Consider the following 22,885-nt stretch of genomic DNA (forward strand, 5'->3'; position numbering starts at 1 on the left):
CCCAAATCCCAAGGATATCCTTATATGCCATCACTTATGATTGGAAAAGGCATTTTATGTAAAATTCTCTGCTTAGGTTGGAGTAATGTATAAGGATTTTTCTGGAGGTTTCTACAACTTGTAGAAACCTATGAGACACCTCAGAGTCAATATCAAGCATGCTGGCAATAAATGAGGGGACATTCTTTCATCTAGACTGTCATGAGACTGACTTTGTCATAAAGGTAACCAGATAATGGAAGTATGAACAAATAGCTTCAGTTTTGCTTTGTATACATATAGAAGAGGTAATACAATAGGAGGTTTAAAAATTGGTAGAAGGAACAGATTCAAATAGGAATAGATAAGAAGTACTCAATATATTATGGCTTTTCATAACTACTTTCTAGAGAACTGTTCAATCTCGCCTTCCTCTCCAAATATTCAAAGGATAATGTATACATAGAGATAAGCTATTTGCACAGAAAACTCTTAAATTAATAAGTAGAAAATGTCTAAAATGGTGAGTACCCAACATAAAACTGTAATTTAGACATTTATTTATTTATTTCTAGAGTGTGGAAAACTTTTTCCAGCTGCATAAAAACATTGCTTTACTTTACAAAACTGCTTTAGCTATTTCTGTCCATTCTACCAGAGTTACTTACACTGCATAGTGAGTTACTTTTTGCATTCATTATATTTATCATTAATGGAGCCAAACAATATAGCATATATATTGTACATCATCCTGAGTAAAATCACAAAACACCTGTGGGACAACCTGATGACAAGGCCCAGTCAGCATGGATTTTAGAAAGGCAGGTCCTGCCTGACAAACCTGATCTTCTATGACAGGGTGACCTGATTATTGGATGAGGGAAAGGTTGTGGATGTTGTCTACCTTCACTCTAGTAAGGGCTTGGACACCATTTCCCACAGCATTCTCCTGATAAACTGACTGCTCACGATGTGTATGATTGCACGCTGGGTAAAAATCTGGCTGGATGACCAAGCCCAAAGAGTTGTGGTGAACAGAGTTAAATCCAGTTGGTGGCCAGTCACCAGTGGTGTCCCTCAGGGCTCAGTTTTGGGGCCACTCCTGTTTAACGTCTTTATTGATGATCTGCTACACCCTCAGTCAGTTTGCAGATGACACCAAGTTGGGTGGGAGTGTTGATGTGCTCGAGGGTAGGGAGGCTCTGCAGAGAGACCTGGACAGGCTGGAGCCATGGGCTGAGGCCAACTGGAGGAGTTTCCATAAGGCCAAATGCCGGGGGCTGCCCTTGGGCCACAACAACCCCCAGCAGCGCTACAGGCTTGGGGAGGAGTGGCTGGAGAGCTGCCAGTCAGAGAGGGACCTGGGGGTGCTGATTGACAGCTGTCTGAACAGGAGCCAGCAGTGTGCCCAGGGGGCCAAGAAGGCCAATGGTATCCTGGCTTGTGTAGCAATAGCGTGGCCAGCAGGGACAGGGAAGGGATCTGACCACTGTACTCGGCACTGGTGAGGCCGCCCCTCGATTCCTGTGTTCAGTTTTGGGCCCCTCACTACAAAAAGGACATTGAATGACTCGAGCGTGTCCAGAGAAGGGCAACGGAGCTGGTGCAGGGTCTGGAGCACAGGTTGTACGGGGAGCGGCTGAGGGAACTGGGGGTGTTTAGTCTGGAGAAGAGGAGGCTGAGGGGAGACCTCATTGCCCTCTACAGCTACCTGAAAGGAGGTTGCAGAGAGCTGGGGGTGAGCCTCTTTAATGAAGTAAAAAGCTGTAGGACAAGAGATAATGGCCTTAAGTTGCACCAGGGAAGGTTTAGACTGGGTATTAGGAAGCATTTCTTTCCAGAAGGGGTTGTTAGGTGTTGGAATGGCCTGCCCAGGTAGGTGGTGGAGTCCCCATCCCTGGGGGTGTTTAGGAGTCGGGTCGACATAGTGCTGATATGGTATAGTTGGGAACTGTCAGTGTGAGGTTAATGGTTGGACTGGGTGATCTTCAAGGTCCTTTCCAACCTACGTGATTCTATGATTCTGTGAGATTATATCTATCTATCTATCTATCTATCTATCTATCTATCTATCTATAGATAGATATCTATATAGATATCTATAGATATCTATAGATAGATAGATAGATATAGATAGATATAGATAGATATCTATATAGATATCTATAGATAGATATATAGATATATATATATATATGTATAGTGGAATAGGCAAGCTTTAGGAAGTTTGCTGATTGTTTGCAAGTTAAAATATATGCATTTAGATCTGAGAAAGCGCCCTTTATATTTTTCCTTTCCTTTCCTGTGTATGAACGCTTGAATTTTAGTGTTGTTTTCAACAGCAGCATATTGAGTGCAAGTGTACTGAATTAAGTAGTGTGTATATACTAAAATTCAGACAGGACTGGACCAATTAAATAGTGAACTTCATGATACAATAAATCATAATTTATCATATTTGGTGTGTGTCTAGGGCCAGAGGCCAGGACAGGCAGTTTAAGCATTCCTGGTCATTCAGCAAGTGGCTCACGGGTGAGATTATTCTCTGTAATATGGAGCTGGCTCACAATTGGAAGATCAGGTAGTAGGATTATTAATATAGTGTTGGTTCTTGTTAAATTGCTGTACACTGTGTTTTTCACGTTTTTATACATGTATCATAGCAAAGAGAGAACGAAGTAAATGATGGAAAGAAAAGCTTGTTTATTATACCTAAGGATTTTGCTGATTTTCTAAACTGTCAGTATGGTTTATGAATAGAGTGAAAATGTTTTAATATAGCAACAAATATATGTTTAAAAATCTGGTTCCAATTCTCTTTTTTTAATCTACCTGATCTATCCCAGTCCTTAAGACCATCCACTTTAAGTAGGTAAACAGTGTTTAAAAATAGAGTGAGATTCAGTGATGTAAACATGGGTATTTTACAATTACTCAGTTTCTGGAGGAAAAAACCTTGTAGTAACCAGTAGAATTTCTATATACCTTATGGAATCTAAACTTCAATGAGAAGGAGTTTCTAATAAATTCTTCTTTACCTTTATACGCACTCCTTGTTCTAAACTCTAAAATGGCATGGAGGTTAGTTGTGCTACAGAATTACTTAATATCTATTGTTTGTGCTATTAGATGCTGTGTTTTAAGCTTATGTGAGACAATTGCCACAGTTACACAGGTCTGGGTTAGTCTTTTGCTAACATAGCTGTGATTTTCTATTACATATAATGGTAATATGTTAACTTGTAGGTATTTATTCTGCTTTGAACTTGTGTATATATGTACTATATATATGTACATGTGTATGTAACATTCAGATAGGTACTGTTTATAATTTTCATGTATATATATGTACCTATACACATGCAAAGATATAACATTTTTATTTATTAGCATGGAGATACATTGTTATTCATAGTGGGACAAATCATCAGTTTCTCATCCAGGCAAAATTTTACTGAGTAAATTCTGACTTACTGAGACTTTACTCTGAAGATTGTCATATGTATTTATACAAATATTATTGTACTTAAGATTCTTTAAAAATTGTAGAAATCGTCAACCCAAATGATGGAATGGGAGAAATGTTAAGGTTGCTGTCTAAGTTTTATTCCTTTTTATATATTTGAAATTATTTTCTTCAGTTCTTGAGAAAACAGATTGTCTAAGTTCATTTCATATGCTTGAAGTTCATAAGAGGAATCATTAACACTTTATTTTGAGAAAGATGATGACACTAAATTCAGATTTTCCAACAGGGATGCTATCCTGCTATATTATTCAAGCCGATTTAATGAGTTCCAACACTATTTTTCATGCCAAGACTTGAGTTCAGATTCTGTTTCATCTGTGAGAGCTGGTAATGTGTGTAACAAATAAAGCACTGTAAATAAATTTCATACCCCGTTTTTCTTTTTTGTGATAGCAGTATCAAATATTGCACTAAGAGGAATGCCAGGTCAGGTCTTAGCAGCCTAGATGAAAGCTCCACAACAAGTTCCTCTTTGCATGACCTTTCAGAAGCTGGTAGATGTATGGAAAAAGCAGGAGAGAATTTAGTCTACTCTCTTAAATTGAAGTTGGAAGACTAAGATTTCTCTTCCAAACTACAACTAATCTAAAAATATTGTGCCTTGCCCTTAGGGAATTTAGGAAAAAAAAAAATCACTAAAACCGAAAGGAACGACTGCCTCATGCAAATAAAATTTGAAAGTTTTATGTGTGATGATAACTCCTAGCATTTCTTCCTCCATAACTAAATCTTATTCCTAGGGTGAATCATGCATCATATGGGATTTAAAAAGAAGCAGCGAGGTTTCTTCTCTCACCAGACTGTGAAATTCCTCAGGAAGTCAGTGCACATTATTATATCCACTTCCTGCTCTTCCCCTGATGTGCCCTTCCAGTAAGATGAGGAGATCCTTACTGCACAGCCTTTTGATTAACTGTTTAATTCTGAACCCCTTTTGAGGATGTCTTTATTCATTTGCAGATCTCATATACACAGCCTGAGCCCTTCCTCTGTGCTATTCTTCCCTCAGTGTGTCTTTTAGGGGTCAGGCTGTTCCTTTCCTTGACACTGCTAAGAGATTTTTCACAGGAAAACTGGCTGCTTTAGCTCTGCATTGTTATCAAAGCTTAGGACATAGTGCAAAAAGGGTATCATTTGGGCTTGATAGTTTTAGCTTTGTCTTGATATCTCACTGAATTGTTTAGATGCTGTTCAGTTAGCTAGAGTCCCTGTTTGGAGACTAGATATTTCTACAAAACCATGCCTGATCTGGTAACAGTTGTTCTGTTTATTTAGTAAACTCCACCTGGTTGTTAATACAGATACAAAAGCTGTGTGTTTGACTGACGAGCACAAAGTGATGTTCTAAAAAAATAATTACTGACCTCATTGATTAGATAACTACGTCCCCTCTTAGAGCCAGATTAATCCTGTGTTGCTTGGTAGTAAAAAGACGAAGACCTCAAGGAGGCTGGAAAAGTTAATCTCAGAGATCTTTTATTTGCATCTACAGCCTAATTCCCTTGTACAAATCAGAAATTACCTGTGTATGTAGCAATAGAAAACTGGAGAAGATGATCCAGTCACAACACCAACTGGTAAGAGATGCTTCCCCAGTCTGTCCATCAAAGAGGCTACTTGGACTGCACAAGAGAGTTCTAGTGATGCTACAGAAGTATAACCAGAAGACAACTGACTGGCACTTTTCCCACACACCTTTTTTTCAGATAGAAAGACCTCCGTGAAACATGATACTGTTACAGGCCTGAGACGTCTGGGCAGGAAGTAGGAGAGGAGCTGAATTTGCTAGCTATATAGTGTATCCCAGAACATTTAGATTCCCAGATTCAATTACTATTCCCTCCGCAACAAATGAGTAGTATAAAAAGCCAATTTATGGGCAAACTAACTTTTTGATTCTTCTTAAATACTGGAATGAGGTCCTCCATGACACTGATATAATTTCCATTGATTCCACTCTAAGCTTGGTGTTGGCAGTGGTCTTGCATTTTATCTTTGATGTACAGTGAGCCCCTACAGCATGCTACCAAGAAAAGGAGTAATTTTTAGATCTTAATTAGCTAGTGAAGTTTTTAGACTTCCCATAGGAAATCAGTGACAAAATGTCCAATCCTGTCTCTGCCTGAATTCAATAATTTTTTCTCTGAAGCAGCTGTTAAAACAGAGGAAGTTTTGTACAGTCTGGGGAGTTTCCTGAAGTTATCTTGTGCTAGGTCTAACTCTCTGTTAAGAAAGTAAGATGTTAATTTAGCTAACTTCACTCAAGCAACCTTCTTTGCCATTATTCATTTTGAAGTGGAACACCCAGATACTCTAAACCTCAGAGCCATCCCTAATCCTTGATTTTATAAATAATACTTACAGTGTTAGGATTTAAAATCCTACTTAGTAAGATGGGAATTAACACAGACAAAATGAAGAAGCAGATGCAAATAACTAAGGTATAAGAGATAAATATAATAGATTTTTTTACAAAATCAAGAAGTGACTAAGAAAGGTTTGTTTAGGCAAAAGTCTGGAAAGAGTGAGAATTATATTTTCAGAAGAAGAATAGAAGTAGTCTCCAGGTCTGGGATGAAACAGTTCCACTGACGATAGTCCTATTAGGCAGCAGTCTCACTCATTCTATCTTTAGCTGAATGTAACATTGAATGTCAGCATCCCCAGCTGAGATGACAGCTTGACTTTGGGTGGGTAGACACTTTATGCTTCTACCAAAATTTTTTTCTTGCTGTTCAGCTACACCCCCAGAGAGAAATTTTTGAAAAGCAAAGAACAAAACATAAGGGTATTTGACTGTAGAGGTTAGGTTTGTTTTTATACTCTGAAGAAAATGCTGGGAAGATGCATATGCTTACAAAAAATAATTACCAGTTGGTAGAAAACGTGCACTTCTCATCTCTTTGTGTGAGCGACCTTTTTTGTTTTGAGGTGCTCTGTATTTCAGAGAAATATGAAACTAATGGAGACCAGAGAAGGGTCAGGCATGAGCATTAAAAGCCACTGTTGTCACAAGTTAGCAGATCAGAAGAGCTAGAATTAGTACTATACAGGAATAACTGTAAAAACTTTTCTGCCTTCTTTCCCCTTTGCCTAAACGAATCACAGAATCAGTCTTTCTTATTCTAATCTGTTTAAAAGGATCAGTACAGGCAGTAAAAGCTTGGGGCTTAGCTTGTCAATTTGACAATTTTCAACTGTAGACGTAAATGAAAAACTGAACTATAACTACGATGAAAAAACTGTATTAATTGGAAGTAATTTCAAGAGAACATATACAAGATTGGATCTCTGGTAAGTACCACATGTGCACATTGATTAATCCTGGGTGGGTTTTGTTTTGGTGTTTTTTTTTTTGTTTTTTTTTTTTTTAAATCATACATTTGTATTATTATTCCTATTTATGTAACTATTAATATTTTTAATATTTTCTTTTTCACACCCTCCTTATTTTTATAGGAGAAGAGCTGATAGCATTTTAAAATTGTGTCAAAGGAAATAATTACAAGAAATGTAATTTTTTTGTAGATAATTTCCTTTTTGTTGGATTGTCATTATTTATCTAGAAAGAATATAAGAAATAACATTATTCTGCATAATTATAATGGAGCTGGTAAGTATATACCATTTAATACAGAACTTGGTTGTTCAGGACAAGCAGTTATAAGGCAGGCATGTGTAATGCAGCATCATTTCAAAATAAGTTAGGAAATTGAAAATCAGTTTCTGTGCTGTGATTCTTGTCTTTCTAGGAGATACTGGCTAAACTGGCTAAACATCTAAACTGTCTTAATTCTGCAAAATAACAAACTCTGTTAATATATGTTATCAAAGCACTTCTCTAGTTTACTGACTACTGAGGGCTCTGTATAATTGAGATCTTAAGATGAAAGTCTTCTCACTGCCAACTTTAGCATAATCGTTCTCCTCTCTCTCAGAAATGGTTAGGGATTATCCTTGTGTTCTTTTTTTTTGCATGCGTTAAGTCTGGTTTTCATGAAAACTTTCCCTTTCTATGAATCCTAGTTTGTATAAGTTTAACACATGTTCCTGACTCAACAAGGGTGTATTGGTCTAATGGTCAGTTACAGGAAACAACACTACTTGTCCCCTGCGCCTCTGCCTTTCACACACACACGTAAAGCTAAGGTTTACGCTTTTGCATGCTGATGGATGGGTCAGCCAACCTTGTGTGGATTAGACCTGTAGGATGACATTCATAATTTTGGAGGCAAACCAGACTCCAATTAACAAATGAGCTATTGAAAGCATTGAAAGCTGGCCTGAAAGTAGAAGTTACTATTGGAAGACGGCAGGGGAAATACATCCATGTTTTCAGTGTGTTTCTTTTGTCTAAATTAGAGTACCTAAGGAGCTCTTTGACCTCTTCTATTAGTTCAGTTGGGTATAATGGCCGCCTTCTCTTTAGTATATTCAACAATAAGATAATCTGCAAAGGGCAGGAAGATAAATATTATATATCCCCTTCCTATCACTGGACTCATATGTATGAAAATTGATACAGACTTTACAGCTTCTGACAAGAAAGGAACTCTGCATTATCCTTGCCAGTAACTGGGTAGAAGGCTGCTCTTACTTTGATTGTCTTTTGTTGCTTGGTGATGGTAATTATAACTAGTTAAAAATAATGAAAGTATTTTGCAGTGATAGTTGACATTCTTGATCTTACTTTTTCATAAATGGGAACTGTGAAAAGTTGTAGGAATAAGTGGAACTTGAGAAATGAGAGCAGCTCAGAAGTCTGTCTGCAAAATGTAGCCTATTGGAGGTAGGGTGGATGATCAGATTGCATTGCAGAAGTCATTCTCATGCTGGATTTATTCAAAAGACGGAAGGGAACTTTTACTGTATCTGGGACCTTGGAGGGGGAAAAAAATCTAAATATTTACAAATTTGATATTAGCTAAAATCGTGAAATCTTTATTTAGTGGTTTGGAATTTAGTCAAAGTTTACTTGGAATTTTTACCAAATGAAAACTAGAAGCAAGTACCTCAACTGATACAAACTGACAGCTCCACTGAAGTCAGACAGGGTGTCTGAAGGAGCTGAGGAGATGACTGCTGCTTTCAGAGTGGAGGCTGGTCAGCTTATTCTTACCACTTCTCTGTTTTTTATTTTTTAAATTTATTTTTTTATTTTTTCAAATACTTTCCAAGCATTAAGTAAAGTTTTGCTGTAGGTGTGTTGGTGTCTATTGGTGAGAAGTATGCAGATATATCACCCTGTGTACTGGAACTAGAATGCCTAACTCATTTATTACTTAAAGTATTTTGTGGTCAGAGGGGAGAGAGGGCTGCAATTTTCTGTGCAGATGGCAGAAGTACTGTACAGAGGCGTCTGGTATATCTATTAATCTCATCCAGAGAAGCAGACAGTGAAGAGGTTCAATTCTGTGACAGCCTAACCATTAACAGCATCCCAAACTTGATTTTATTTCTTCACTTTTTTTGAGCTGAAAACACTGTGGCTAAGATTTATTATGTCATTGTCGTCTCTGCCTTTCCTCTGTCTCATCTGTATTCTTTACAGAGCCTATAAACATGGGCTGTCAGCAAGCTAAACCTGTCAGATTTCCACTTCCCCCCTCCTCTGTCTGCTACTATGCTGCCCGAGAAACAGCCCTGCACGCTGCACCCTCACTATGATTCTCATCATCACATCTCATTCATCACTGTGACTCCAAACTCAGCTCAACACATTAGAAAAAAGGTCAGGGATATGAAAGGAAAAGAGAAATAAACAACTACCCAGCGGAAGCGGTTGAGCTACAGGAGACGTGGGAGGTAAGATCGGAGCCAATTTCTCTGCCAGCAGCTGTACTGGGCATAAAGTACTTGCTATACAAGTTCTAAGTGTTTTAAGCTGGAGGGGTTTCCTGCAGCTCCTGGTTTATTTCCCAGCACAGAAACGTAGTGAAAGGATAGCAAACCGCAGTTAAAGACAGAAAGGTTATAAAACTTTTTATAACTGGAGTAAAGATGACAGATTGGTTGCTGAGTGACTGGAAACCTGATAGCATGCAAGATTTGGACTCTAGAGTTCAATAAACATCCTTATAGTGGTGAAAGAACAAGTCCTATGTTGACTTTATAAGCCAAACTTTAAGAAGCTTTTGATTTGGGATAGGGGGAAATTTATGTGGAGGAAAAGGAAAGTATTTTATATGAAGCGGTAATATTCCTTTAAGTGGGATCTGCTTATTCCTATGTGTTACACTGTCAGTGTAGCTAGGTAGAATGTATTTTTTTAAATTTTCTGGCTTAGTGATATCTCTTCTCCATTCTCCTCACTGCTTCTTTGACCATTTATCACTGAGCAGGTTTGGTTTTTTGATCAGGAATTATGTTCTTTATCTTTTATTTTTTCAAGCTCTTGACACTTTTCATCATAAATAGAAAATAGCTGTTAACTCTTTCCTTATTTGCCTTTTGAAAATCAATGTTTAAAATACTGATGCAATAATCATGATAGTAATTTCTTTCTCTAGGGAAATAAGAGAAACTGCTCAGCCTAAAATACATAAATTGCAAAAATCCATTCAGAAGAGTTTGATACAAAGAAATTAGCTTGTGCAACCATAATGTTTTTCATACATGGTAGTCAGCTTGTAAGGATTTTAGTTTACAGTTCTAATTTATCTATAGAGTAATTGGTTAATAATTGGATATGACATCTGATTATAACATAATGACCATCAAGCGTGATGACTTTGGCCAAATAGTCAAGAATATAAATATCTTTATTGACTATTAATCTTTAAAAAAGTAATTCTGACTGTGCTTTATGCGAGCACATATTGTTTATGGTCTAACCTTTTTTAATATGCTTCTGTCCAGCTCATGCTAAAAGCTTGTTTTAATGCTTTCTGTGTTATTTAAGCTAAATAGAGAAGATTAGTAAACTGATTTTTTTCTTTGATGAAAAGTATCGAATAAAGTAAAAGACCCCTAGTGAAATGATCATGCAAATGATAAAAACAAAAGCATTCAGTGATGTAGAAGGGAAAAGGCAATTTAATGGAGAATGTTTCCCATGATGTCCATTAAGTACAATACTTTGGATGCAACCTCCAAACCTAATAATCCTTGCAATTGAAAGGTGAGAAGGAATGCTACCCTTTGTTTTCAATGTATTTCTCATTCTTTTTGAGGCATTTTCTGTCTTGCAGAACTGAAGTCAAAATACTGGGGTTCCTGGTCCAAAACAATATAGCATATTTTACAGAGTCACCTGTGGGAAGAATCTAGCAGAATTTGGGGAGAAACTTATTGTAACTCGTAAAAGGAAATTTTACATGTAAAACTAAAATAGAGGACTGCTATATCACTATACTTCTGTGCAAGTGTTTGTGTCACTGTTCTCAGTGCCATTTTCTCCAAAGAAGAGCTTCTCAGGAAGTTTTTTTCTCTATGTTCAACATACCTTATGGAATGCTACTAAGGAATTTAATCACTTTTGAACATACTGAATATCCTAGCTTTAGGAGGAAGGGGAATTTAAGACCCCTGAATCAGGCAACTGCATTAACACATTGTATACATAATAATATAACAGCTGAAAAAGACAAAAATCTGAGCACACGGAATTAGGATATTCAGATAACAGACAGTTCAAAGTCGAGCTGACAATAGATAGATTCTAGATTAATGTGAATTGTGGGGATTAAAGTAAGTTGTGGAGAATAAGAACCAGGAAAGAAAACGTATTAGAAAAAAGAAACACATTTAAGTTCCTACAACTTACTCTCTTCTATCAAGTAGAAATGCAGCATTGTGATAAAGCAGCAGTACTGACATGACTCATCTGGCCCTACTGTGAAATGACTCACTCCAAAATAAGGAAACAAAGCATATTAGAAATTTCAGACTTGTGAAGAAAGAGTTCTAAAGACACATCACAGTATACCTGTAAAAGAGTCTATAGCTGTAAAACAATTAGGAAGTAAATGTGAGTGGCTTTCCATGAACTACGTTGAACTGTAGCAATAGCAAGATCTGTGACAGTGTGAAAATTATGATCCTACTGCTGAAGAAAAACACAATAGAGGGTAAGATCAGAATAATAAATTGTGCTAAGAAAATGGGAATATTTTAGAAAATAAAGAGGTAAGAAATATAAAACTTTAAAGAGTTTAACTTGTAAAATAATTGAAAAGTGTTGTTATCTATCACATCACTGCAAATATGGTATAGATTGGGTGGAGGATGAGAGGAGGAAGAGTCCAGAATCCAGTACTTACCTCTTTACTGATATACTAAGAAGAAGCCAACTCCTAGCCAGTTTATCTGCTGGCATCAAATGAGATTGCTTCAGTTATCTTGATCAATACCAGATGAAAATGAGGTACAAAAGAAAGATTACTTTGCACTGAGATATCACATATTCTTTTATGTTTCTCTACCAGAGTAAACTAGTATATTGAACTTGGCAGGCTGAATCTGATAAATATTTCAAATTTAAAGTCATGTCTTGGAAAAATAAATGGGTATCTCACTTTCCCCTCCTGAATATATAGTGGAGTTTGAATTATATAATGCACTGCTGTCCACATAGCTACTGGCTGTTTGCTAGTAAATGTTTAGAGGGCTACATTAAGCTATGAAAAATTGTCTTTAACTGAAACATGAAAGGCAGCCATTTTAAAGTTACATGGCTGAGGACAGAAAGGCAATTCGGAAGGTGATCTCTTTCAAATACCTAATTCATCTCACTGAGCAAAAAATTGTGTTAGCATTCATCATCTAATAAATATCATGAATGTTGTGTGACAGAACTTGCCTACTCTTAGTTTCTCATAATCACGAAAACTAGACTTTTTTTGCCAGGTTGTAAATCAGATTCCTGTAATGCAGATCTGTGGGGTTTGGGTTTTTTACTCATACACTTCTTAAGGTATATTTTAAGGATTATTTTAGGTGCACAGACTTCACCATCCATGCTTTGCAGCTCAGCTGACTGAAATCAATAGTGCGTAGACTAAGATAAATTTGTAATCATTCCTTCATTACAAGTCATTGAAATAAAAATCCACTCTTAAGAAAGCTGAATAGAGAATTTTATGATACACTCAAAGAGCTCTTGCATTTGTGTGAAGAGAGTCACAATGACTTCATTCCGCTGGTAGAGTTCAGGTTTGAATATTGAGTATGACAGTTATAATGCTTGGAGTGCATTCAAGTCAACGTTTGCAACATAAAAGGGTGTACCACTCTAATGGCTGACATGACCATTGACCCCTCTTTATTTTCTGGCAATGTTTACTTCCCATTTGACACAGTCTTAAAAAACATTGCTTACTATATGGAATTAGGAAAAACATTGAAAAACATTCAGATTTCTCTTCAAGAACAGTTAGTACTCTTATTTTTCAGATAGGAAACATTTTCTGGAAGTTCTAACTAATCTGTTCTTCTATTCTAGACTCCGTGGGTTCTATTAAGACCCCTTTAAAATGTGAAGAGAAGGGGTGTCCAAACATTTTCATGCTTAAGAAGAGTTTATTTTTTTTTTTTTTTTTTTTTTTCCCCCACAATTAACTAATTTGATGCTATCTATAATGGTATTTATTTAATAGGGATGGTGCTAGTCCAACCACTGAGTATATATTGATATTGAATTTTATTTTTGCTTTCACTTTTCCCTTCAAGATTACTATGACTGAAAAAAGATTTCTGAGTTCTCTTGCATGTCTCTGGAATGAGAATCACTGTCTAGTATCATCAGTGTGTACATCCTTTGATTATGCTATTACACTTTTTTTTTTTTCTTTCTTTCCCTTCTCCAGCTGAGTCAAACCAAACATTCAAACAAGATTAGCCCATTTCAAACTTTTTCCATGAATATAAAGAAAGTTATAATTTTGGAAAGAATGTGTTGTTTGTAATAGGTATATTACTTAGTTTAGTAAATGTCAGTGTTTGAAATTATTTAAATTCATTCATAAGTAACCAGAATACATCATTAAATGTATTTTGTATCCACTTTCTTTCATGAAAGTGTATAACAGTAGCTGCCATTTTATTTTCTTCAGGTCGTAGCCTGTAATATTTTTAAAGCAGCCCAGTGCTAGATGTAGTTAAAAGTTTTAATGAGTCCCCAAAATACATCATTTTTTAAAACTATGTAATTATTTCATATAAAACTCAGGAATTAATTATAATTGCAAAATTACACAGAAAAGAGAGAGAATAAGTAAAACAATTTTTTATAAGTACAGTCAGATCATTTTATAGTTAGTCTTACAAGAATTATGCAAAACAGTTGAAATGAAAACTGTTCACTACATTATGCATTATATTCATTATTGGCACTGTAGTTAATATGTTCTTGGCATTCTATTGCCCATTACAATAATGGGATAAAATGATTTTTTTTTTTTAATGCACCAGGTGTACAAAGTGTATTATTCAGGATTTCTGAGGCAACCACTGGAATCTAGTCAAGACTGAGAAATGTTTGCTAATAACCAGAGATACTTGGCACCCTGGTGTGTCACTGTCATGGTTTAACCCCAGCTGGCAAATGAGCACCACACATCCGCTCACTCATCCCCCCCCGGTGGAATGGGGGAGAGAATTGGAAGAGTAAAAGAAAGAAAACTCATGGGCTGAGATTAAGTCAGTTTAATAGGTAAAGCAAAAGTCACACTTTCAAGCAAAGCAAGAAAAGGAATTCATTCACCACTACCCATCAGCAGGCAGGTGCTCAGCCATCTCCAGGAAAGCAGGGATCCATTGTTTATAACTGTTATTTGGGAGGACAAATGCCATCACCCTGAATGTCCCCACGTTCCTTCTTCTTCCTGCAACTTTATATGCTGAGCATGCCATCATATGGTATAGAATATCCCCTTGGTCAGTTGGGGTCAGCTGTCCCAGTTGTGTCCATTCAACTTCTGGTGCACCCCCAGCCTACTTGCTGGTGGGGTGGGGTGAGGAGCAGAAGAGGCTTTAACTCAGCACTGCTCAGCAGTAACTAAACCAACGCTGTGTTATCAGCACTGTTTTCATCACAAATACAAAATAGAGCCCAATATTGGCTACTATGATGAAAATTAACTCTATCCCAGCCAAAACCAACACAGTAGCTTACAACAGTCCTATATCACATGAGAAACCTATCATGTTCAGTGGAGGAGACATACAATTAAAGGTAAACTATTTAGTTCCCCAAGGAGACCACCCCACCTACTGTATGTCTTGGCTTGAAGTTTTTAACAGCAAATATCCTGAAGACATTATGGACATGATCTTTGGAGGGAATTAGTGTCCTTCCCTTTCATTTGTAAGGTATTTAAATGTACAGATGATGATACCTGTATGGCCAGGAATGGACAAAATATTCTTGTTAACTCTCTCTGTTCAAATATAACCGAGTGTGAATATTAACTATTCTTCTCCTTCTGCTGTATTTCATAGGTGAGATGAGGAAGAGAGATTTCTAATTCAATATGTTGTTACACTGCCAGCTGTAATTTGGACAAGAAAGATTGTCCATTAATTTAAAAAAAAAAAAAAAAAAAAAAAAGTCAGGTCCAAAGTAATACAACTTTAGTTTTAATAGGGCAGAAAAAGAGTCTATTCTTTATGTGCCATGTTGATATGGTGCTCATTAATATGTCAGATTTCAAGAAATACTACACCAACCTTACCAGTACCATCTCCAATGCATGTGTAGGGCAACACTACTTGACTGCATGTAACACAGTCTTCATGTACCAACCATTTTCCTGACTAGTAAATTAATTGTCCAGCAACTTCCTTTAAGACACCTTACTACCTCAAGGTTTAGCAGACGTAGTTATTATTCATAACATAAGGAGTGTAAAATGCAACAATTTTGAAACATCAACTTATTTAAAATACTTTTTTCAACATTTCAGTTTAAGATCTATACCTCTTTTCTAAGCTTCACTTTAATATTACTAAACAGTACATTTTTATTTTTCTTTTTGTGATATTCTTGCAATGCTAGAATAGCACAAAGAACACACAGAGATTACTACTGCTGCTACTACTACTACTACTACTACTACTGCATCAAAAGACTCCCTCTTTGAATATTGCTTCTGAGAGACATTCTGAAAGAATTGATAAAAATAAAATCCACCATTGTACAAAGTCCATTTCTTTCTATGTTTCCACAGTATTTCATTAGTGATAATTTGTTTCTGACATTGCTTTTTACTACCTTTTTGTCTGGATATCCAAGGTAACTGCAACAAAAATAGCTGGACTCAAATATAGTAAAATCAGTAGAAGTATTTTCTGATTTCAGATTCATATTATTTTTACTCAGAGTAGTTTGTGAATTTACTTTTTTGTCAGCTGAATGGAAATGTTAGTTAATGAAAGGAAAGTCTAAGAAAAGATACATAAAAATGTATAATATTCAAAATGTAAGATTCTGTAACATATTAGAACTTCCTAAAATATACTGATCTGAGAAGCTGAAAGAAAATGAATAAACTTCTCAATGTGGTGCTTTTTAGCTTGTTTTGAAGAAGTTCTGGGGGAAAAAAAATGTAGAAAGTTATGCATTCTTTTGAAATATTTAGTTGTATTAAATCCATTTCATTTTTGATGGGGAAAACAAAACAAAAAAAAAGTGATAGCACGCTTATTTGAAACTGTTTCTCTGGATGGAATAACAGTTAAGAGTGGTTTAGGCATCTCTGCTTGAGGGACTAACATGACTTGCAGAATATTTTACTAATGAATACATGACTGAAAGAAAGGCATTTGGGTTCCAGAGTTTAGACTAAGCTTCCATATTTGGAAAAATCAGTATTTGGTAATGTGAAAAGACAGTAACAGGATGGGTTGTTTATAGTTTCACTTTCAGAGACCTTAACTGTAACAAAAAGTCTGGAAATAAAAATTTTAAAGCATTAAAACTTTTAGTAAAATCCCTTTGAAATAATAAATAATTATGACCTATTAACATGAAAAATCTCATATTTGTATGCATTTGGATTTTAGAAATGTGCACTCCTATTCACTAGACTGAATTTCATTTTAACTGGCATACAGAATGGTATTAATTTAAGTACTCACTTTGTTCCCCTGTGCTTTTCCAAATCTCTAAGGTTAGAAATATTTAATTGCCTACAACACCATACTAATGAGTGTTTCTTCACTGAAGAGCATAATCTTATTTAAGGATTTCCCTTTACTTTTTTGTTTTCTGGTTAACATCCTCTAATACCCTTTACACTTGGACTCCATTTTTTCCACTCTTTAGACCAAGACAAATCCAAACGAAAGCATTTGCTATAGTCATTTTTACTCCCTATCAATGTCCAAATTCAAATTCTGACTGTGAGACTAGTCATGGTCTTGTTTCTTATTCCTCCTTCCAAACAGATGAATTTTTGTTTATTGTTATTTATTTATTTTTATTTCTTCTTTTGTCCTTTGCCATTCTATACCAATCTTACACCAATTAACCCCAGCACAACTATCAAGGTATACCTGTTTGCTTCTTTTTACGTTGCAAAATCAGAAGCCTGATTTTTTGGTTTAGATTTTTTGCATCAAATTGTCTTACATGATATGTGTTAAAAAAAATACTGTTGTGTTACTTTCATGGGTTAAGATGAAAGCACCTATCCATTTTTCAGCTATTTTAATAATTGCTTAACCAGAGACAAGACCTAGTCTGAGATTAAAAATATATAGGTTCAACTCTCCAATCTACCAGAAACACTTTGTTACTCTATATCCTATATGTAAAAGGAGAATTTTATTTCTTCCATCTCAAAGATACTGAGAGCATTAATTCCCTTCAGATTATAAGCCATTTAAATGCTATGAGAAAAGGAGGAATGGATGGATAAATATCTATTGATAGAACTAGATAATGTGCCTATGATTCTCAAAAGCATCAAGACAGTAAAATACGCTATGCTCACTGGAGGTCAAACAAAAGCATACACATTTTTATTTGAGAAGGATATCTTGAACTTTGGCCTCATGCTCTTTTGTATGTAATTGAGAAATAGTACTATTGTCCTAGTTTAAAAACAATGGCGCATGTGAAATGCCATAAATGGTTGATGTGAAGAGGGGCACATTGAGAAGATATTGTGGAAGGAGACAGACATGTATCTGCCAGACAGCTCTCTCATGTTTCTAGTGTCCTTCTGCACTCAAGCCACATGTATACCAATTCAAGTATCTGCGTAACTAAGATAATGCAGACTCTGAAAATCAGTGGTTGGTTTATTTCTGCAGTACCAGAAAATAATTTTCTTCAGCAGATTTCAGTGCATTTATATAAATGAGCATATGGGACTTGCACCTTTATGTCATACACTTAAAGGCCCAGGGTCATGTACTGCTGATACAACCCACAGTTTTCTAATTATGTAACAAAGAATGTGAAATGATTATGGATGAGCAACAGAGTAGTTGCTAAGAGACATACTGTGCAAAGAGCTAGGTAGGAACTGCTGAGTAAAACCGTTCAATAGGCACCTCTCAAGTCTTCACAGGACTGATAAGCAGAATTCTGGATTAAGGAGCTGTTGATGTAAATGGAGAATTCCTTCCTTCCTTCCCTTCCTTCCCTTCCTTCCCTTCCTTCCCTTCCTTCCCTTCCTTCCCTCCCTTCCCTCCCTTCCTTCCCTTCCCTTCCTTCCTTCCTTCCTTCCTTCCTTCCTTCCTTCCTTCCTTCCTTCCTTACTTCCTTCCTTCCTTCCTTCCTTCCTTCCTTCCTTCCTTCCTTCTTTTCAAAACAATAAACAAACAGGAAGAAAAGGCTTAGGACTTTGGTCTTCACAGCCTCTTCAGTTTATAAGCAGCCTGTTAGATTAATAAGTTTATGAACATACTTTGCAAAATACTTGAGTTTGTTAATGCTAGTCAATATTCTTCAAGTTTTACATTGTCAGAAAGGCAGAATTTAAATTAAGTTAGGTGTTAATGTTTAACATCACTGGTTTTTCTACAAGAAGCAGAATGTAATGAATGGCATTTTACAATAGTGTTTTCTATTTAGGAATCTTGTTGACGAAGAAGTGCTTGATCTAACAGTATAGCCTAATGCTTCTTGATAAAGTTGAATATATTTATCTGTATGAAATTTTATGGACAAGTTTTGTAAACTTTGACTGATTCAGTAAGTCACTTTGACAAGTAGCTATCTCTTCAGCTTGTCTCCAAATTTACTAAAAAGTTTACTTAATCAAACATACAATACACTGTTTATAAATTACTAACTCCTAAAGCAGTATTGGCAGAAAAGTATTTCTCCTCTGTAGTATGGATAATCTGTTCTTAAATGCTACAGTATCATCTGAACTTTAACAGTATAACCATACCAAAAGAGGAATCTATAAATATATCAGCCTAATGTATCGTTATTGTCAAATTTGTAATTATAAGGGAAATTATTCATAATTCAAAATCACCCCACTTTTGTACTATTAACTCTGTGGAAAGAATCCTAATGACCTCAATGGTGCTTTCAGTCAGTCCCATTCTGACCTAATAGATGAGTAATTATACAGACACTATTATAAAGTGTTTATCTTTTTCTCTAAATGTCTCTTTCATGCTATTTTTGCCTTGCCTTTCTCCTTGATGATCATGCACAGCTTTCTAGAATAAAGACCCATTTAAAATTTGAGATCTCTGTAATTTCAAAATTTAATGCTTTTCCATATATTTGTAGTTTTCTAGTGTAGTATATATATCATTAATGTAATAAATCATTATGCCATTGCCAATCCATTCTAATCGCTCTCTGCATTACCGCAAACATTGTCTACTGCACAGAACTGATGAGTGATACTGCCTGACAAGTTGTGCAACAATTTCTGGAGATACTGGAGTAGCAAATATATAATGTGGGTTGTGATAATGTTCTTGAAATGATTGATAAGTTTTTAATTATAAATCAAATGTTAATGTAGTTACTCTGTTCACCCAAGTCTATCTTATGAAATTTAATTTATGAAATATTAATACATGATATAATTGAGTTTCCAGTGCTGGTAGATTTCGTTGCTTGAGAACACAGAGTAGATCCTTTCACAATGACTAGTTTTGTGATCAGGAACTTAGTCCCAGAAAAAGGTATGCAGGAAACTTCCGCTCTTAATGCTATTGTACTGTAATGGTGACATGAAGAAAAGTTGCTATGTTTGGGATTTTGCTACACAGAATCTTTATATCTGTGCCCTAGCATTGATAGCACTGAAATACAGCATTTATTTATCAGCAGTGTGATTCCGTTTCTCCTATTAGGTACTGTGAATCATAAGTAAATAGATGGAAGGGTAGGAGCAAATTCAGTTAATATCAGCTGGTCTAGACAACCTCCATGTTATTTAATTTTCCTTACTTAATATAGATAGTCGATTATGTTTTCCTGTACACCTTTGACGCTCAATTTGCACAACACTTTGCCAGCATTCAGTTTGGTTACTGTGGTCAGTCCTCACTGGGTTTAAGAACATGCATGTGTTTGCATGGTTGATATATTTAGCTTTATACCCATTTAATGACATTTATTGCTGACTTTTGGCCACAACAACCCCCAGCAGTGCTACAGGCTTGGGGAGGAGTGGCTGGAGAGCTGCCAGTCACAGAGGGACCTGTGGGTGTTGATTGACAGCTGTCTGAACAGGAGCCAGCAGTGTGCCCAGGTGGCCAAGAATGCCAATGGCATCCTGGCTTGTGTCAGCAATAGCGTGGCCAGCAGGGACAGGGAAGGGATCTGACCCCTGTACTCAGCACTGGTGAGGCCGCCCCTCGATTCCTGTGTTCAGTTTTGGGCCCCTCACTACAAAAAGGACATTGAATGACTCGAGCGTGTCCAGAGAAGGGCAACAGAGCTGGTGCAGGGTCTGGAGCACAGGTCGTACGAGGAGGAGCGGCTGAGGGACCTGGGGGTGTTTAGTCTGGAGAAGAGGAGGCTGAGGGGAGACCTCATCGCCCTCTACAGCTCCCTGAAAGGAGGTTGCAGAGAGCTGGGGATGAGCCTCTTTAACCAAGTAACAAGCTATAGGACAAGAGGCAATAGCCTCAAGTTGCACCACGGAAAGTTTAGACTGGGTATTAGGAAGCATTTCTTTACAGAAGGGGTTGTTAGTCATTGTAATGGGCTGCCCAGGGAGATGGTGGAGTCTCCATCCCTGGAGGTGTTTAAGAGTGGGATCAACCTAGCGCTTAAGGATATGGTATAGTTGGAAAATGTCAGTGTTAGGTTAACAGTTGGACTAGATGATCTTCAAGGTCCTTTCCAACCTAGTTGATTCTGTGATTTTCTCGGGAAAAATGGAAAATAGCAAACCTCTGTCATATATCGTTGCTAATGTTTAACTTTCTTCTCTTTTCTAAAATTTCTCTAGTATTTAGCTTCATAAATCCCCAGAAAGCTTATAAGCCATCTGGGTCTTCATGTCTCTGGTAGTTTAGCCTATGATATAAATACATTTTTAACTGAGTATGTACCCCGTCAGCCAGAGTAACTGTAGGCAAGTCATTTTACTAAATATAATATGTTGAATGGTATATGCTTCATAAAAAAAGAACAGTTTTCTTGGAATGATTCCTATACGTCACGAAATATAGCAAAATGTACATGATTTTCAAAAGCTGAATATGCTGTCTGGAGGTTCCAATGCTTAAATAAACACTGTGATTAAAGAAGAGTGAGTATTGTCCTGGTTTTGGCTGGGATAGAGTAATGTTGATAACATACTCATGTTTTGGTTATTGCTGAGCCGTGCTTACACTAAGTCAAGGACTTTTCAGCTTCTCGTGCTGTCCTGCCAGTGAGGAAGCTGGGGATGCACAAGAACCTGGGAGGTGACACAGCCAGGACAGCTGACCCAGACTGTCCAAAGGGGTATTCCGTACCATATGATGTCATGATGAACAATAAAACTGGGGGGAGTTGGCCAGGGGGGTCATGGCCTACTACTCAGGGACTGGATGGGCATTGTCAGTGGGTGGTGAGCAAATGCATTGTGCGTCACTTGTTTTTTATATTCTGTTCTCGTTATTCTTATTTTCCCTTCCTTTTCTGTCCTTTTATCTCAGCCCATTAGTTTTACCTTTATTTCTGATTCTGTTCCCCCATCCCACTGCAGGGTAGTGAGTGAACGGCTGTGTGGTGTTTAGCTGCCTGCCATGTTAAACCACAATAATATACAGATAGCACTCTGCCTTTGCTTTCTGTTTTTATTTCACAATGAATTCATTATCTCATTTTTTTAAATCACTTTTCGTACTACACTTGGAAAATTTACAACCAAACTTTGTTGACCATAAGTAAACATCTGATATTACATGTTTTACTACAAGTGATAAATTCACCATTCAAGAGAGAATAGCAGTTTAGAATCTAGGTAATTAAATGGTGTTAGCTTTGTAGTTAACAGTAACTGAAAGGAAACATTTCTTCACATCAGTTTTTGAATAGTAAGGGAACTCAGCAGAATGGGATATTTTGAACAGGGAAGTGTTGATTTAGTTTGGCTAAAAATCTACTTCTGATCTTCTATCTGCTAGAGATAGTTTATTCTTTTCTTGGAGATTTTTCTTATTGCAGCTCAATAGTATAAGGATGCCAATGCAAATTTAATATTTGGATTTTTAAAGGGACTAATTCAGTGTGTGTTTTTCCTCATTATATTAAGTAACTTTGTGAATGATTACTTGGTTTCTGTATACCTAGGACTTTTTTTATAATTTATGCATTTTAGATGAATATTCATGAAAGTCTCTTCATCATTGATGAACTGTAGTTATTTCTTGTTTGGGAACTAAAGATGTGATAACTCTTCATGGGTTTTCTACTTACATTTGTTTACAAACATTCAGGGTAATGAATACAGAGTCAACCTCTCAGTCACCAGTTCCAGCAGTAGTAGAAAAATTCCACATACGCATTTTTCATAGGAAACTATAGTCAAACATGACACATACATGGCTGGGTGAAAATTATGGTTATCAATGTTGCTTATAGGAATGCATGTTCTCCATGGGCAGGAGGTTAATAGTATGTCTTCCAACATTCACAATAAATTAATTTTATAACAATTAAAAGAATCCTAATAATCTTAAATACTTTTTTTTTTTTTGATACTAATTGGACAAAATACAGAACTTATAATGGTTTATGTACTGGTGATGATAAAGATGTAGCAGTAGGTGTAATTGGAAAAATCATTCAACTATCTTTCCCCATACTATCTTCTACCCTTTTATTCCCTTATCTTACAAATACACTAATGATTTTAGAACAGAACTTCTATGGAGAAAATATACATCTCTGATTTTTAAGGAAAATAAACATACAAACCCATTCCCTGTTTATTTTTTAGATCCGGTTTCTACTTACTT

The 22,885-nt window shown here is 36.3% G+C and overlaps 1 protein-coding gene across 2 annotated transcripts in view; it reads left to right on the forward strand.

The window, feature by feature from the left end:
- CDH12 (cadherin 12) overlaps window positions 1-22,885 on the forward strand; it is a 393,880-nt gene that overhangs the window by 68,022 nt on the left and 302,973 nt on the right. The window contains exon 1 of one of the 2 annotated variants that reach the window (XM_026843111.1): window positions 9,225-9,313. The exons of the other annotated variant lie outside the window; for it this stretch is intronic. The gene's annotated coding sequence lies outside the window, so the exon portion shown is untranslated. Of the gene's footprint in view, window positions 1-9,224; window positions 9,314-22,885 lie in introns of those variants that run through there. 2 annotated transcript variants of the gene reach the window in all.

Source organism: Athene cunicularia (assembly GCF_003259725.1).
Source record: "Athene cunicularia isolate RWA chromosome 2 unlocalized genomic scaffold, athCun1 chr2_part1, whole genome shotgun sequence".
In the NCBI taxonomy this organism is placed as follows: Eukaryota; Metazoa; Chordata; class Aves; order Strigiformes; family Strigidae; genus Athene; species Athene cunicularia.